At 53.5% G+C, this 10,482-nt stretch overlaps 2 protein-coding genes across 8 annotated transcripts in view; both read right to left on the minus strand.

Moving 5' to 3' along the window:
* The window catches only part of LOC112622829 (40S ribosomal protein S10), an 846,014-nt gene that overhangs the window by 511,709 nt on the left and 323,823 nt on the right, over window positions 1-10,482 (minus strand). The window lies entirely within an intron of this gene.
* The window catches only part of GRM4 (glutamate metabotropic receptor 4), a 136,052-nt gene that overhangs the window by 86,748 nt on the left and 38,822 nt on the right, over window positions 1-10,482 (minus strand). The window contains exon 1 of one of the 6 annotated variants that reach the window (XM_025382736.1): window positions 1,696-1,793. The exons of the other annotated variants lie outside the window; for them this stretch is intronic. The gene's annotated coding sequence lies outside the window, so the exon portion shown is untranslated. Of the gene's footprint in view, window positions 1-1,695; window positions 1,794-10,482 lie in introns of those variants that run through there. 6 annotated transcript variants of the gene reach the window in all.

The raw sequence follows: 10,482 nt of genomic DNA on the forward strand, positions 1-10,482 counted from the left end.
CCTGCCCTGTATTGAGGATCTGCTTCTGCCATCTCCTGGCTGCCCACCAAGGTCTCCCGCTCACGAAGGCACTGGCACCAGCCCCCCATCCCTCCCTCTCACCTCCCCTCCTATACCAGTGCACCTCGAGGTCCCCTCTCAGGTAGAGTGCCTGCAACCGTCACTCAGGTCTGCTCCAGGGACCCACCTGTGATAGTGCTTTCCACCATCATCTCCCTTCATGCCACCCCTATAGCAGCCCTTCCCAGTAGGAATTATTACCCGCCACTCGGGGTGAGGACCTGGGGACTAGAGAGAAGTTGCTGTCCTCAGCTGCCAGCAGCTGATTGCAGCCCAGGCCCACTAATGTCAACCCCTCGTTGATCTTAGCCCTTCCCACCCTGTCCCACCCACTCAGGCCCCTGCCCCAGAATCTTCATAAAAGGCAGAAGGTTGACAAAGCTCTGCCACCACCAACCCAGGCCTCACTGGGTCCCTGCAGGGGCTGCCTCTGGAGCACAGCCTGCAGAGAGGCCTGCCACCCCAGTCAGCAGGCACAGCCAGGCCTCCCGGGCACCAGCAGACAGTGGGCATCTGCAGAGTACATTCAAAGAGGGGCCCAAAGCCCTGCCCAGTCCTCCAAGACCTCCACAATGCCTGCTGTCCAGTCTCAAAAGCGGATTTCTGTTCAAACCCACCCATGTCTCCTGGAAGGGGGCCTTCAACCATAGACTCTTAGCTGTGGAGGGCAGGATTACCCCCTACGGTATCCTTGACTGGGGCCTCTGGCTTCTGCTGGCCTGCCTCCTGCAACAGGCAGCTCACCACTCTACACAGTAGTCAATTCCAGCCCCTGCGGCTGCCAGGCTTTCAGGATACTGAGCTGAAGTCTGCCTCCCTGTCACTTTCATGTGGTTCCAAGTTCTCTGGAGCCATGGAGACCCCGCCTGTGCCCTCAGCTGGAAGGACCTCCAAGGCTCTTTGACTCTCTGTTCCATGTACACCTCCCCAGCAGCCTGCTCCCCTTCCCTGGGTGGTCTAGGTCCACACATGTGCACACGGACACATGTGGGACATAGTGGGTCACATGTTCAGGCACAACCGTCACTTAAACCATGGTGTCCCTTGGGAGGCTGAAGCGGGCAGATTGCTTGAGCCCAGGAGTTCAAGACCAACCTGGGCAATACAGCAAGACTGTCTCCACAAAAAATTTAAAATTAGCCAGGCATGGTGGAGAACAACTATAGCTCCAGCTACTCGGGAAGCTGAGGTAGGAGGATCGCTTGAGCTCAGGAGGTCGAGGCCACAGTGAGCCACGACTGCGCCCCTGCACTCCAGCCTGGGTGAAAGAGCAAGACCCTGTCTCAAAAACAACCACCAAAGAAAAAAAAAACCCACTTGTTGTCCCAAGCCCTCCCACACTGAAGGAAAGCCTTGGCCCTGCGTCGGCTCCACTGCCTCACTTACCTCTGCTCTTACCAGCCCCACTCCCCCACCGACCTGGCCACATTGGCCTCCTGCGACAGTCCCCAAGCACCCTAAGCATGGCCAGCCTCACAGCGTTTGCGTGTGCAGTGCCCTCTGCCGACTGGGCTTTTCCACAGAATGTCCTCCTTCGCACCATTCACATCTCTAATCGAACGTCACATTATGAGAGAGGTTGTTGCTGAGCAGCCCTGCTCCTTGCCCCCTTACCATACCCCTTCTCAGCCCCACCTTACATGACACATCTCTCCTGGAGCATGTGTCTGCCTCAGCCTCCCCGCCATGCCTGGGTGCTGGGCTGGTAGCACCTGCAGCCTGTGAGTCCCCAAGGCATCAGAGATCAAAGTGGTGCCCCTCCCTGGCCCAGGCTGCAGGCCATCTGTCTTGCCTGGCAGCTCTCCTCTGCCCAGCCTTCCTCCAGCTCAGGCCTGGAGGTGAGGAGATAGCAGGAAGTTCCTCCCAAGGCAGGCTGGGAGTGACAGTCAGAGCCCACAAGGGACAGCCTCTCTCCAGGGGAACCCTGTGCCCCACAGACTGCAAGGAGCCAAGCAGAGACAGGGCTCCCCATGGGCATCCTCAGTCTGCCAAGGCTGGGGGCAGCTCTAGACAATCCGTCTCATGCATCTGGGTATCAGCTGACAGCAGCAGGGGCCAGGGAGGAGGAGACACACACAGACCACACATATACACACACACACGCGTGCGCACACACACACACACACGCCAGGATCCAGCCCTTCCAGGAGCCGGTGGAGGCATGCTCTGAGACAGGCAAGGTCACTCAAGCACACAGGTGCACTGAGCATCCCTAGACACCCCCACCCCACACACATTCAGGAGCAGCGGCTCAGGCAGGTGTGCCCACACGTGGATGAGGAGCCACTCCTGGACTCATACTCACAGGGCTCTTGGTGGTAAGTACAACCAACCGTGCAAACACACACACAAACACACACATAGAGTCAGCATTGGTGAAGGCAGCATTAAGGAAATGCTGTGCATTTTGGGGAGCACAAGAGTGTTCATAACCCACCCCAGATCTTGACATCCTGCCCAGCTGCCCATCAAGCAGCTGGAACGCTTAACTGCCCACGGTAGGCAGGAAAGTGCTGTCCCCCACCAACACCCCAGCAGGGGACAGCTTTCTGCAGGGCTGGGTCCTGCCCGTGGGAGAACCAGCCGGGCAGGGGCAGAGCTCCAGGTGGGCGAGAGCTGATGTGCTGGGTGGGGGTCAACATGGGCAGCGGCCAGGTGGCAGTGGGGATGGAGGAGGATTAAGGTCGCTAGGCACTGGCACCGGCTTGGGGATGCCCAGAGGCTGCCCCCCGGGGCACCATGGGCTGGAGTTGGCAGCACTGCCTCTCTCCTCAGTCACCAGCCTGCCCAGGAATTGGCACTGCTTGGGGGAGGGTGCCCAGACCCGGCACACCCCCACCTGTTCCATTTCCAGATTGTCCAGATCTTATTGAGGTTTCTCAATAAGAAAAGGAGACTTGCCCGGAGATTCTGAAATGGGGAGGCCTCCTCACTCACCCCAAGTTGCACCTAAATAAACGTAGTGGAAAAGGGTACATGATCACTCCCCGAGAGCCCTGCTTCAGCCCAGGGAGGAGAGAGCAGTGCCTGTAATTTGTTTTAATAATCCTGCTGAACTGGGAGAAAATTAACAAATGAGAAACCAGCTTGAAATTAATCAAACTTCTCCCTGTCCATCCCCCCACCTTCCATCTTAATGAAGGTTATTTATCCAACGAGCGATAAAACACAGAATTAAATTAAACAGGCCCTTTCTTTTCCTCCTCTCCCCCGCCCCAGGGAGGCAGCATCTCCCTGCTTACAGCTCTATAAGCCATGCCGGGCTGGCGGCCATGGCAGACCCATGATTCCTGGACGCCAATCAGAGGGGTTTCCCAGAAGGAGACCCTCAATTAGTGCATTCCCTGTTTGGGTCTCACTGACAGCTCTCTGCCAAGAATATGAAAGGCAGTTAATTCAACCACCCTCCTGAGGTGGGAGAGAGGGAGGTCCCTGTTGTTGGGTCTTATCTGATGCAGCTGGGGGGACTCACCAGTTTCTCTGTAGGGGACAGAAGGGCCTGAGTGTGGAAGGTGGGGAGTGTGAGCTTCCCCCAAAATGAGGACACTTTAGTGCCCATGGCAGGTTCCAGCTGGAAACTATCCTGGCCCCAGCTTCTTGGTGGGAAGGGGTTGGAGGCGGCAGGAGAGGCTCAGGAAACACCTCTAGTGAAAACAGGACTCAGCCCCCCACCCCATCCCCTGCCTGGCTCCCTCCTTTGCCTGGGGCCCAGGGCATGAAACACCAAGAATAGGAGTGACACAGATGCCCTCACCGCACCTCTCAGCCAGGGATGCTCCCATACCCCTAACTTCCTCTGTCAGTTTGCTAGGCATCTGCTTCCCCAAACTTCTCTTCCCTGCAGCTTTGAATCCATTTATGTTTTCACCAGGACAGTCTTTGGGAGTCACAGGTTGCTAAACAACTGCTCTCAGGGTCTGTCCTTAACCATTCCCTTTGGTCATTCCCTCTGGCTTTGAAAATTGCAATAATAATGGCCTTCCATTTACAGCTTTTACCTACATTCTCTGTTTTCCTTCCTTCCTCCCTCCCTTCCCTTTCTTCCTTCCCTTCCTTCCTTCTTCCTTTCCTTCCCTTCCCTCCCTCCCTTCCTTCCTTTCTTTTCATTTATTTCTATTTTAGAGATGTTGCCCAGGCTGGAGTGCAACAGTGCAATGACAGCGCACTACAGCCTCAAATGCCTGAGTTCAAGCGATCCTTCCACTTCAGCCTCCTGATAAGCTGGGACCACAGGTGCTCACCACCACGCCTGGCTAATTTTTAAATTTGTTTTTGCAGAGATGGGGTCTCACTACATTGCCCAGGCTGGTCTCGAACTCCTGGGCTCAAGTGATTCTCCCACCTCGGGATTACAGGCCTGAGCCACCGCGCCTGGCCATGTTCCCCCATTTAAACCTAACGTCGACCCAGGTAGGGAGATATTTGTCGAAATGCCCACTTTTTAAGGAAAACAGACGCAGGTTCTTGGGCAGGGTTTATCTAGCAGTAGCTGGAGGTCCCAGCTTGGGCTGAGGTTTGAGGACTGGGGTGGGACTTGGAGGGAGGATGGGGCTCTGCAGAACGGCCCAGCCCTCTGAAAGCCTCCTCGGGGACTTTCTGTGGAGCAGGGCTGAGGCTGATGACCCTCGGGGAGGAGTGACGGGAGAAGGGAGGAAGGAGAAGCGAGGCAGCAGGGTGTAGCTGAAGGCTCTAACAGTGCTACAAATCTGGTCCTCACATGGCAGCCAGGGAGCACTTTTTAAAACATAAGTCTAATTGTGTCATTCTGCTTAAAACCCTCCAAGACTATCTACTGCACCTGGAGTAAAAGTCCTCCTCTGTCTCAGAGCCCACAGGCCCTGCTGACCCAGCCCTGCCACAGCTTCCCCTCCCCTCTGAGCACCCCCCTTGCTCCTCAGATGGGCCAAAAACATTCCTGCTTCAGGGCCTTTGCATTGGCTGTGCCTGCCACCCAAAACACCACCCAGCCACCAGGCTGCCTTCCTCACTCACCTGGGTCTGTGTTCCAAAGTCCCCTACCCAGGTCTTCCTTGACTGCCTTGTGTACAAGAACCCTTCCCCTCCTTCACCACTCTCTAGCCCCTGGCCTTGGGCAGGTCCCCTCCACAGCACCTGTCCCCACTCATGTAAATGATTACACCATGTCTCCTGTCTTTCTCCCGTGTCCAGAAGGTCAGCTCTGTGTGGGCAAGGATGGTGTGCGTTTGGCTCACTCTGCTGCATTCTCAGCCCAACCCAACATCTGCTCCTAAAAGATGCTCACCAACTGTTTGGTGGATATATGAACCAATGGATGTCACCATGCATAAGGCCATCATCCGGGCCACCATCATCTCCAGGCTGAACTGTTCCATCCGTCTCCTCATCACTCTCTCAGCTTCAGGCCTTGCCCTGTAACCAACCCTCCAGTCCACACCCAAAGGAATACTTCTAACTCTCAAATCCAGGCAGGCACCATCCTGCAGGATCAAGTCCACCTTCTTGACCTAAGCCCCCTGATGTCCCCCAGCCCCTCTCCACTTACCCCCTGCCCAACCCTCCCACATGCCACATCTCTGTCACAGACAAGCCCAAGGTCCCACCTGTGCCCACCCTCTGCCCTGAGGACACTGCCCGGCTCCACCTCTGACAAGAGCTGCCCCACGCACACCTCATCAGAACTGCTCTCACCCTCCTCTCAGCCCCTAGACCCTCACCTGTACCCCTCACAGCCCTCCCACACCCCAATTCAAGCTGTGGCAAATCACATGCCCGTCACACCTCCCCATCCAGGAAGGACCCAGATTTATTCACTTGGCAATCCTGCCCATCCCCACCACCTGCTCTAGTATCTTGCACAAACTTGGAGCTCCATATATGTTTGCTGAATCAAATGGAATCCATTCAAAACACAGCCCAGGGAGCGTGTCCATTAAGAGGGGCCTTTTCTCCAGGTCACCAGCATCTCAGGCTGGTTTGAGGTCAAATGGACCTTTAAGTACCACTAATCACTGCACCCAAGAGCAGTTGTCCCCAGATTCTGCTAATCTCTCCTCAGCGGTTGCCTGGGTGCAAAGAGATTCACCATTCACCAGGGTTGAGAGACGGTCAGGGCCCTGCCTAAATGGCAACGTGCTGCCTCTGGGCCAGCCACCAGCCAGAACAGCAGCTCCTGGCCCACTCCACAGCTTGCATGTGTGTGTGTGTGCGTGTGTGTGTGTGTGTGTGCATGCGTGTGGCCACCCCCGTGGGTGAGGACAGCAGGCACAACACAGCCACTGCTGAATTATTTATTCCCTACATTGTTAGCGCAGTAGAGAGAGCAACCGTGTCTCCAGGCTTCAATTAAAATATCACGGCACCCGCACCGTCTGCCCGGCCACATGCCCAGCTCCCACCAAAACTGGCAGGAGCGCATCCTCTGGGAAGCATAAGCACCCCAAGCCCAAATTGCTGCCCCTTCCCCCGCTCCCAGCCACGAGGCCCTGGTTCAGGACCTTGGACAGCAGCCTCCAGGGGTCTGCCCCGAGACACTCGGCAAACCTTTCAGGCCTCTAAAAGACCATTTAGTAAATCGATGCTCTGAGAGAGCCTTTCTAGCTTCCCAAAGGGGCCCTGGGACAAGCCTTGCTGGGTTTTGGGCCTAACTCCAATCCTTTGCCTGCTCCCAGCCCTCCCTAAATAACTGTACAGCGCGAGGCTGGAGGAGGAGTTCCAGGTTCTCACCCTAGTTCTTCAGGCTCCAGGAGGAACTGCGGACACATCACACCTCCTTGGGCTCCATTTGTTATCACTCAGAGAATGCAAATGACAGTGGCCAGACTGTGACCTCCATGGACGGTCAATCAGTGGAAAGGGACTTTGAAAAGGTAAAAATGAGGTACCAATGTTGGCCGCACCAGAAGAGGGCTTTAATCATATACAAGTGGGTTTTCTGCGGCCTCACCACCCTTGTCCAACCTGGAAATCCCTCATTCTGGGGCACAGGCTCAGAATGAAAAGAGCTGACGGATCCTTCAGGAGCTGGCTGGGTCACAAACTAACTGGGTCAGCCATGAGATTTAATTCAACAACCCCCGGACTAGAATATGAGGCCAAGTGAAATCAAAGTGGGCGAGCTGAAAAAGAGCAAGAAATTCTAAACACATGCCGCCTAGAACTGCAGAATGAGCACCGGCTTCAGGGACAGGCAGCGCCGCAGGCCTCCACTGCTTTCTGAGCAAGCCTCAGTCTCCTCTCCTGTAAAATGGGGCCAGTGATACTGACTTCCTAGCCGGTGACTCGCACAAGATAACCTGTGAAAACACCTAGCACACACCAGACGCATAAATCCAACCATTCGTTTTATTAAACATCTACTATGTTCCAGGCACTGGAGACCACAGCAGGGAAGAAGAGAGACACGACCTTGCCTCATAGAGCTGACACCCCAGTGACCAGGGTTATTCTCTTCAGGATAGCAGAAGAGGGGGCATTGGAGAAGGGCCTCAGAACAAATGTGGGATTACCAAAGCAAAGAAAGGTGGCAAGAAGGTACAGTCTCTTTGGGAAAATGATTGGCAGTACCTCCTAAAGCTAATCATTCATGCAACCTATGAGCCAACAATTCCACTTAAAATATGTATATGAGAAACGAGCGTTTACATCCACTAAAGGACACAAATGTTCAGAGCGGCTCTATTCATAATAGCCAAACACTGGATTCAGCCCAAATGTCCAGTGGCAGCAGAAAGGGTAAATAAATTATGAATTACCCAAACAATGATACAATGAAAGAGTACAGAGCAATAGAAGTGAGCAAACCACCAACAGACCCAACTCCAGGGGGTTCTCACAGACAATGTGAGCAAAAGAAGCCGGACATAAAAACCTCGCTGCACGATTCTGTTTACGTGAGGCTCAAAACCAGGCGACACCAGTACACAGTTAGAAATCAGGCTATTGATTATCCTTGGGGAGGAGAGGATATGAACTAGGAGGGGCTCATGAGAATGTTCTCTGTCTGATACGGGCACATGCATTTATAAAAGTTCAACGAGTCATGCACCTGAAATTTGTGTATCTTACAGTGTATACGTTGTACCTCCATTTTAAAGAAAAATGTAAAGGAATGAAAAGGCAGACAGAGCATTCTTCGGGGCAGGTGGACCATCAGAAGCAGAGGCCCAGCAGATGGGAAGCTGGGGGGATTCAGAGACTGGCCTCGGGGGAAACAGAACTGAAAATGGCAGGGCCAGAGGGAGGGAATGAAGATGAGGTGGGCGAGACAGGCTGGGCTAGTCCAAAAAGGCTTCCAAGGCCGTGCTAACCTGGGAGCCTCAGGGGTATCTGCGTCCTTCTACCAGGTCCCCCTGCCACGAACCCCACCTGTCCATGGTGAAGGATACTTGTGAGGTCATCCCTCCCTGCCAGCCTGGCTCCCTGCCCACCCACTCCCTCAGCTGCCACATTGGATTTAAATCCCTGAGTTGAATTTCTGGGGTTTAGGGGGCTTTCACCCTGAGCATGCATGAAGTGAAGCCACGGTCCCTGGCTCCCATGCCTGCAGTTCATTCAGCACCCCAAGTATCACCTGGGACACCTGGCTACCTCCTACACTCCACCTGCCACATCCACCTCCTCACCCGCCCCCACAGGGAGCTCACCTGAGCACCTGTCTTTCCCAGGATAACTGCTCCAATTAGGTAGGGCTTCCCACCTCCTGCTCCTCACCACCCAGCACCCAAGGCTGCACCATCGCATCTCCTCATGGAGAGAGAGGCCACTGGAAACGCACAGATGCAGCCAGGGAAGCAGCCCCAAGACCTCACATCCAGCCACCAGCGAGACGTGGTACATGAAAGATGCGAGGGCCCCCCATGGGTGATGACCTAGCCATTGAATGAATGCCAGTCTTCAAAGACTAATCAAGGATATTGGAACATGCTCACCACTGTAGTCTAGTGGACAAAAGCTGGCTACAGAACCATATAGATGTTGTGATCTCAATTTGGTAAATTACACAGAAGAAAGGCTGGAAGGAAATACACACACGCATCAAGGCTGTCACCCTGGATAGCAGAATGAGTGAGCAATTTCAATTTGCTTCTTCACGCTTTTCTGTTTTCTTCCAAACCTGCGACAAACATGCTGGCTTTTATAACCAGCACAACAGAAAGGGCCTAAGGGACATCAAGTCCCACTCACAGAGGGACCCATGGCTGCCTGTTCTATGCTTAATGGGATAGAGCAAGGGCTGACCTGATTCCAGCCTGCAAAGCACCCATAGGCTCCTGCACTAAGAGCTGCTGGACTAGGAGGACACACTCGTGACTTCCAGGTGTGTGCAGGGGCAGGGCACTGTGCTGGGGGCCTGGGACCCTGATTCGAAGTCCGGCTCTGATTCTAACTGGCTGAGGTGGCCCCCCACACATTAACTTCTCTGGGCCTCAGTTTCCTCACCTGTAAAAAAGCTGTCCTGATCGCATTGTAGGACTCTTGTGTGGAATGATCAAGAAGTGACTGTGAAAGCTGTAAATTGTGAACTATTGGGATTTATCCCTGAGTTCCCTATTACCGTTCTCCACCAGGCCCTCTGTCCCATTGCAGTCTCTAAGAAATGCCCAGAAGCCACCTACAGCAGGCATCTGAAAGTCCTGAAAACCGTGGGCCATCCTCACATGCTAATTCCCAAGGTTCACATAAAATATGCATTTTTTAATTGAACTGGAAAGCAAATAAAAGCAAAGGAAAAACCCACCTCCTTGTTCAACAGCAAAATTGAGGGCCTGTCGCAGATCTTCAGTAAACATTTACCTAATGAATACAACTGTACAAACTGGAACCAAACCCACTAACTTAATCTCTCATGAAGATTAAAATGGTCATGGTTGAATCAGGTACTTGCTGCTAACTTCCAGTAGATTCTCTGCCTCGCTTCTTTTAGGAACTGAGATTTGTTTTCCTATATTGACATCTCTCTGTTAAAACAAATAGAAACGTGTGATTCATCCCTCTAGATTCTGTGGAGATCCACAAAAGAAACAGGTGATGAGGCCAGGCACAGTGGCTCACGCTTGTAATCCCAGCACTTTAGGAGGCCAAGGCTGGTGGATCACCTGAGGTCAGGAGTTCAACACCAGCCTGGGCAACATGGCGAAACCTGGTCTGTACTAAAAATACAAAAATTAGCCAGGCGTGGTAGCAGGCGCCTATAATCCCAGCTACTCAGGAGGCTGAGGCAGGAGGATTGCTTGAAACCAGAAGGTGAAGGTTGCAGTAAGCTGAGATCGCACCACTGCACTCCAGCCTGGGTGACAAAGTGAGACTCTGTCAAAAAGAAAAAGATAAGAAAAGTTCTTTAGAAAGAAAGACAGAAGGAAGGAAGGAAGGAAGGAAGGAAGGAAGGAAGGAAGGAAGGAAGGAAGGAAGGAAGGAAGGAAGGAAAGAAAGAAAGAAAGAAAG

This window comes from Theropithecus gelada, chromosome 4 (genome assembly GCF_003255815.1).
Source record: "Theropithecus gelada isolate Dixy chromosome 4, Tgel_1.0, whole genome shotgun sequence".
In the NCBI taxonomy this organism is placed as follows: domain Eukaryota; kingdom Metazoa; phylum Chordata; class Mammalia; order Primates; family Cercopithecidae; genus Theropithecus; species Theropithecus gelada.